The following is a 6,107-nucleotide window of genomic DNA, read 5'->3' on the forward strand; positions in this document are numbered from 1 at the left end:
TGGGCTCGTAGCTATGCTGTGTGTAAAACGCGGCGCTGCCGCTGGCTCATCCCTCAGCTTCAGGTGCTACAAGGATGGCAGCAGCCTGGGCATTCAAATACCTCCGGAGCTATCCCATTGCAAAAGTGACTGCAGAATGCCACCCCCTGCCTGCCCGAAGCTCTCTGCTGGGCTCAGGTTCGCGGCAAGAGCTACAGCTGTACCCCCGCCAAGTGTCTGTAGCGAGCAATTGGGAGAGCCGTGAGAATCTGGGCTGCTTGCCTTGGCTCTCGCCTTCGCGGGACTGCGGCAGCACATCCAGGAGGGTCCCAGGAAAGGCTGCATTATCCCTGCGGCTCCCTGGGGTGGTAGCCCATTCTTCAGGCAATTATCTTAAGTGGCAGCACGGACTTTGCTTCTGGCCCGCTCTCCCAGGCTGAGTTTAACGGGACCAGCTTTTCATTCCCTGCTCTGACGATGAGCTGCTAGGGCTGCTGAGGATTCATGTCCGCCGAGGGACACAGTCTGACCCCATCAGCTTCTTTGCAAATCAACAGGAAAAATGCTGGAGAATGTAAGGGAAGCAGGAACAGTCCAAGTAAAGACAAGTGATGTCCTGTAATGGCTGTAATGATTCTGAAGCAGGCAAGGTCACAGATAATTAGGAACCTAATTCTCCTCGGAAAGAATCTGTCAAGTTACTTCCCTACCTCAAAAGCAGTTGCTGATTGATGTTATTTATGGGCTAACAAACTCATTGAAGGTAGTTTGAATGGAGGTTGTGCAGTCTTTACTATCCAGGTGGAGTTTGGTAGCCACAGCTGCAGAAGAATCCTCAGGTAAAGAAGTTTTCGCTGTTGTAGTAAAATGGCCTTGAGGACCTGTGCCAACGCTGCTGCAAGTGGCAGCCACAGTGAGGTAATTCTGTCGATCAAACCCTCGACAGTGCATGCAAAGGAAATGTCCCTTTTTGGATGCTTTAGTGTGCTGCAGTTGTTTAGCAGTGTTGTGAAGCAGGGAGAAAAGACACAGAAACAGTGGAGCTGCCCTGGGACCAGGCAAAAGCATGCAGAGAGCCCAAGGCAGGTAAGGAGGCTGAGCAGGCACTACCATGAGCTTTGCAGAAGGCACCAAAACTCGAGGTGTCTTTCTCAGTGTATATCACAATTAACAGTCCAGGCAGAGGATGCTCAGCTCTGTAGGCTGCATCTAGTAGGATTTTAAGCCAAGGCTGCATCTGAAGCTCCAAACAGCAAAGCAGGGGAGTCAGTAGCTAATGCAAGATATCAGATGCTTCCCTCTCTGTCGTTTTTCTACTCGACAGGTTTTGGTTTTAATTCTGACTGTAAAGCAAGGGACATGGTGGTCTCCTGCAGGAGAGAGGTGAAAGGTGTTACAACAAGCAGTTGGGTCTGCTGAGGAGAATGGCTCTTCTCCTTGGACTTTGCATGTGCTTGGAGCTGGTGGCAAGAGACATATGGCATGGATCCAGACCCAAAGCAACTTCCAAACAGTAGAGATGGAAGGCAAATTTGGACTTCAGCACAAGCGGGGTCGTTAGCTCAGAACATATAATGCAAAATTGACTCACAGCTCAAGGGCCAGGGCCACAACCAGCGGAGTGGCAACCCCACAACTCACAAAGTTTTGGGATTAAGCTAGGTGGCAGAGACAGCTGGCTGAAGGAGGAGGCTGCAGGAATCTCGCATGTAGGTGGAATTTTAAGCACACTGTAATTGTGAACCATGCTCTCAGAGGTTTCTTAGTGTGGCAGCCCTGCCTGAGCCATTGTAAAGAGTGTGGGCAGCAGTAGCTGATCTTCAGGGTAGGAAATGAGAAGATGCACAGTGTAGAGCAGAACAAAGCCACTTTTGCCAGATGAAGCTTGACCACAGCTGGGAAACCTTGTGCAGAATCTGGGGAGCTAGCTCAGCTCTTGGGAAATTTGTACACCAATGCTCCTATGCCAAAGGTTTCTCTGATGTGTGCCATGAGGACAACCTTGCCTCTCCTGGGAGCCCTGGAAAGATAAACGCTCTGAAGACAGTGGAGTGTGCTGAGTCTGCTGACGGCAGACAACCTCAGGGCATACACCAAAAAAGCGGTGAGATTGCAGCTTATGCAGACCTTTCTGCTCAGAAAGGCTCCCGTGTGGGTTGTGCTACCCAGGTCTCAACTACTTTCGTGGAGGCTGGGACCTTGTATGGCCACAACTAAACTGCTGTTAATTGGCAGACAATCCCCTGAAAGCAACTGAGGTCTGTGCCCCCTTCAGCCATACTCATAGATCTACGCTGCAGTTATATGTATGTGGAGGCATGAGTCTCACATGGTCACCCTCATCTTGCCTTTGGGTTTCTTTCTGCCTTTTAAATTACTTTCATGTTTTAAATTACTGCAGACTGCATTTGGAGAGGGACTGTCTAGTCCTCCCTGGATTAGGGATTACAGCCAGCACCAAAACTGGGCTGGATCACACAGCGCTCGATACAAACCCCGACCTGACCAAAAGCATGTGTCTAGTCTCTCTTGCTTCATCCTTGTGGATCTATTCTCATTCACACAGGTCACTCCCAACTTTCTTCTTCACTTAAAGGTGGTCCTAAAATGAGGAGAAATGCTACCTATAGTAAATGTGTGCTTTAACTCCGTAGTATCTTTATTCTGCTGCTTTGGACTCCCTCCTTTTATTAGGTGAGCCTTTGTTTCTAAGCAGGTCTGTACCGACAGGCAGATGTAGGTTGGATATGCAGGAGACCAAGGCTGGGTGTTTGTTGAGAGAGTATCTGTGAACTTTTGCATTTCCCTTTGAACAAAAAGCTACTACCTGAGGGGGAAAGGAGCCAAGCCCCAGTGATGCCATGTGTTGTGTGTGCATGTGTGTCTCAGCAAGGAATAATACCCTATGCAATCAGCATTCACCCTCTTCCCTCCTTTCTATTATTCAAAGATTATTAAAAACAAAACTTGTAAGAGGCACAAGCACAACTTTTACTTCACCACAAAACACTTTGTTGTTGCTCTGTACATGAGAGGCTCTGTCTCTTTCTTTCCAGCACTGAAGGGTCTGGAGCCCAGACTTGTACCCAAGATTTCAGACACATTTTTGTGGCCTCATAGTTTCTATCGAGTTTTTAAAAAGGAAAAAAAACAAAACAACCAAGCAAACCCAAGCCCTGTTTTAATAATTTGACCTGCATTTTCTTCATTTTTAATGTCTGTGGCATCCCTCCAGATGTGCTTCTGCCTGCCCGACCCTCCTGTCAATACCTATTAATTTCATAGCAATCTTTTCAAGTGTGTTTGGAAACAAACGGGAAAAAGTTACTCTAAGGTCAAGAATGAGCCCAGAGAAACAGGAATGATCATACTCCCTCTTATAGTTTATATTTCTCTACCTTTTTCTATCTTCCTCTTAAAATGGGCTTCACACATACAGCTCTCTAAAACAGCCCTGAAGTGGGGAGGTGCTACCCAAGTCCTAGAGGTGAGAGGAAGCACCAAGGTCTCAAAGTGAGTGAGTCAGTGGTAGAAAGTCCAAGGTTCTCACTCCTGCACATGCTCTTCTGATGGAGAAGTGAGACATGGACATCTTGCTTGAGGTGAGCACTTTGGCCACTTAACCATCCACTGGACTCACCAGAGGGATAAACGGCGTTGAAAAACTTGGGACTCTGCAGGTAGTAGGACCAAGTGAGGCCAACGTGTCCTCAGCATGCAGAGTGCTTACCCAGAGCTGCAGCTTTCTCAATCTGATGTGCTTAGCAAGTCAGTGTAACCCAAAACCTAGCTAATGATTTAAACTTAGAAATAAAACTCGGTTTTCTCTGGCAGGACCACAGCAGAGGCTACTTGCTTTGGGGCTTTATTGTTGTGCCCCATTCATACAGCCCAGGAGCTGTGTTTATGGCCTTCAGCTTACCAGAAGAAAAGTGAAGAAACCAGCCAGAGCTACAAGACAAGTGAAGAAACCAGACAGAGGTGAAAAAGAAATAAAGGACAGGGATGACAGCAGTCCTGGATGAAGTGTGCCCCAATACCGTGGGTAACTGGTGTCTTGGTAAACACGGCCTCTTGTGCCGGGAGCCTGTCCCAGCGGGAGTGAAGAGCTTCCCAGACCCAGGCACTCACTGCAAGGCTGGTGGGGTCAGGCGAGACAGCTTTCGGACTCTCCTCAGAACAGTGCGAAACGCTTCCAAAGAAAGGGCGGCCAAACGTGGAACAGCAGTAAGAGGCGGAGAGGACAAGCCCTGTGGGAGGAGGTCAGGGTGGGAGCCGCTGTCCCCGGGGCAGTCCCGGGCTGCCGCAGCGGGCGGGAGCCGATGCCCCGGAGCCGCGATGCAGCCGGAACGAAGCAAAGAGAGTTTACAGCGTCCTGAGCCACAGCCAGTGCCGCGCTGGAGACGAGCGATGGCAAGAGGGCAGCCACCTTCTTTCTGCGAAGGAATGTCGCGAAGCCCCCGAGACTCCCGAGCCGCGGCTGCTGGGGGCCGCGGTGGCGGCGGCTCGGATTGCGGGTCCGGCGGCGGTACCGCTGGCGGGTGCCGCGGTGGCAGTGCTCTCTAGCGGCCGGCACACGCTGCCGACACCCAGCCCGGCCTCGGAGCCCCGCCGAAGTCGCTTTGTAGAGAGTTTTGGAGTCTGTCTCCATCCCAGCCGGGTTGTGCGGCTCCTCAGCAGCGGCGGGACTGATGCAGCTCCATGCCGCAGGGCGAGGCTGCAAAGGGCTTGCCAAAGCGACTGTGGTGACCTCACCTGGGCTAGGCTAAAGAGGGTTGCCATGGTTGGGCTGCGTGGCGAGCAGGGAACATTCGGGCTGGGAAAATCTTTGTGTCATCCAATGAACAGCCACATGTCTGTAGCAGCAGCACGGTACATGAGTGCTCAGTGTCTGAAATCCCGCAGCTTATTCAGCTTCTCCTTCATGGAGAAGTAGGACATGGACATGTCAGCCAGAGTGAGTGCTTTGGTGACTTAAGTAACCACCCACTGGAGTAACCAACTAGGTATTAGGGAGATCCATCGGTGCCAGTCTGGACTTGCATGTTACATTGCACGTTTGAAATGAAAGAAAGGTTGAGTTTTGTGGAGGGTTTTTACCAGAGGAAATTGAAAAATATGTATCTTACATATCTGAAGACTTGGTTTTAACTTGCATCCTGATTGTTCCAGCTGTTCCCCAGATGTCAAAGGGACCCAGGCACTGAAACAGCAGAACTCATTTGTTTTAACAAGTTCTAACCTCAGTGTTGCCAGAAAATTAAGAGCCCAGAGTTTGTTTTGATTTTTTCTTTCACTGGTAACTCTTACATCTCTTAATTGTTTGTTAATCTAATTGAAGGTGAATTAGTTCCCTTTTATTCCAGGCAATGTGAGGTTGATGTGTATCCTGGTCCCAGCTGCCTCTGCATCTTCTCTCTGGTTTGTGTGTCATGCAGCATCTCCTGGAAAAGAAGTACTCTAAGCCTTGGCATTAATTGATGCACACCACAAGGGGTAAGAACAGGGAGCTGAGATCCTCCAGAAAGAGCTTGTAAGACTCATTGATTCAGAGCTTCCCTCTCGCACTTTCTTTCACTGAAAGAATTTGGGGCATGTGGAAGAGCAGGAGGCTGCAGGAGAGGTCAGAAACTGCCCAATGCCACAGAACATCCTGAGCAAGGGCTAGGTTCTTGGGGGTGGCAGCCAGGACTAAGAGCCTCTGCTGGAATGGAGGTGTGACTCCAGGCAGGACCTGACTGGGGCATCCCTCATCTCCTCCATGGGGAAAGGTAGGGTGAAGGAAGGTGTGCTTCTGCCCAGGCCTTCCTTTCCCGTGTTTTTCCCCTTCTTTTTCAAGTGGGAAATCAACATTGGACTAAAATTTAACATGCGAAAAGAAAAAGAAGTATTTTTCAAGAGGCTATGATACAAATTCATGGTCATTCAAAGCATTGATGCTATTTCCATCATCTCTGGGTGAAGGGATATCAGCTGCTCCTCACACTCCTAGGACAAATTCCTGAGCATGGGAGAGGGCTGGCTGCCCTTGGTGTGGAAGGGACACTGTTGGTGAGGAGGGGACACTGCTAGTGTGAAGGGGCTGCTGCTAGTGGCAGGGATCGATACTGCTTTAAACCTGTGGAAAC

The sequence above is a fragment of the Pogoniulus pusillus genome, chromosome 30, assembly GCF_015220805.1.
Source record: "Pogoniulus pusillus isolate bPogPus1 chromosome 30, bPogPus1.pri, whole genome shotgun sequence".
Taxonomy (NCBI): domain Eukaryota; kingdom Metazoa; phylum Chordata; class Aves; order Piciformes; family Lybiidae; genus Pogoniulus; species Pogoniulus pusillus.